Here is a 452-nt window from a genome sequence, read left to right as displayed (position 1 = left end):
ACCCGCTTCGGCCTCCCAAAGTGCTGGGATTACAGGTGTGAGCCACCGTGCCCGGCCACGTCCTTTAGAAGAACATTTAGAAGGGATTCAGAGAGGGGCAATAGAGATGATTAAAGAGATAAAATGTAGCTCTCAAAAAAAAAAATAAAATTACACTTTAAAAAAAAAATTGGGTGCTGCTCTTCTCATCCTGATAAATGGTTATATGAATTTCCTTCCCTTTCCTTGAATTGTTTATTTTCCCTTTTCTTTATTGGAAAATGGACTTCTAAGAGTCAAATAAGTTGGTTGAAGATAACGCATTGAGCAGATATATCAATCCCATTAAAAAAAAAGCACTAGCTAGGCCGGGCGCGGTGGCTCATGCCTGTAATCTCAGCACTTTGGGAGGCCAAGGCAGGCAGATCACCTGAGATCAAGAGTTTGAGACCAGTCTGGCCAACATGGTAAAA

Source organism: Cebus imitator, unplaced genomic scaffold (genome assembly GCF_001604975.1).
Source record: "Cebus imitator isolate Cc_AM_T3 unplaced genomic scaffold, Cebus_imitator-1.0 Scaffold92, whole genome shotgun sequence".
Taxonomy (NCBI): Eukaryota; Metazoa; Chordata; class Mammalia; order Primates; family Cebidae; genus Cebus; species Cebus imitator.
This window is presented reverse-complemented; position numbering follows the sequence as displayed.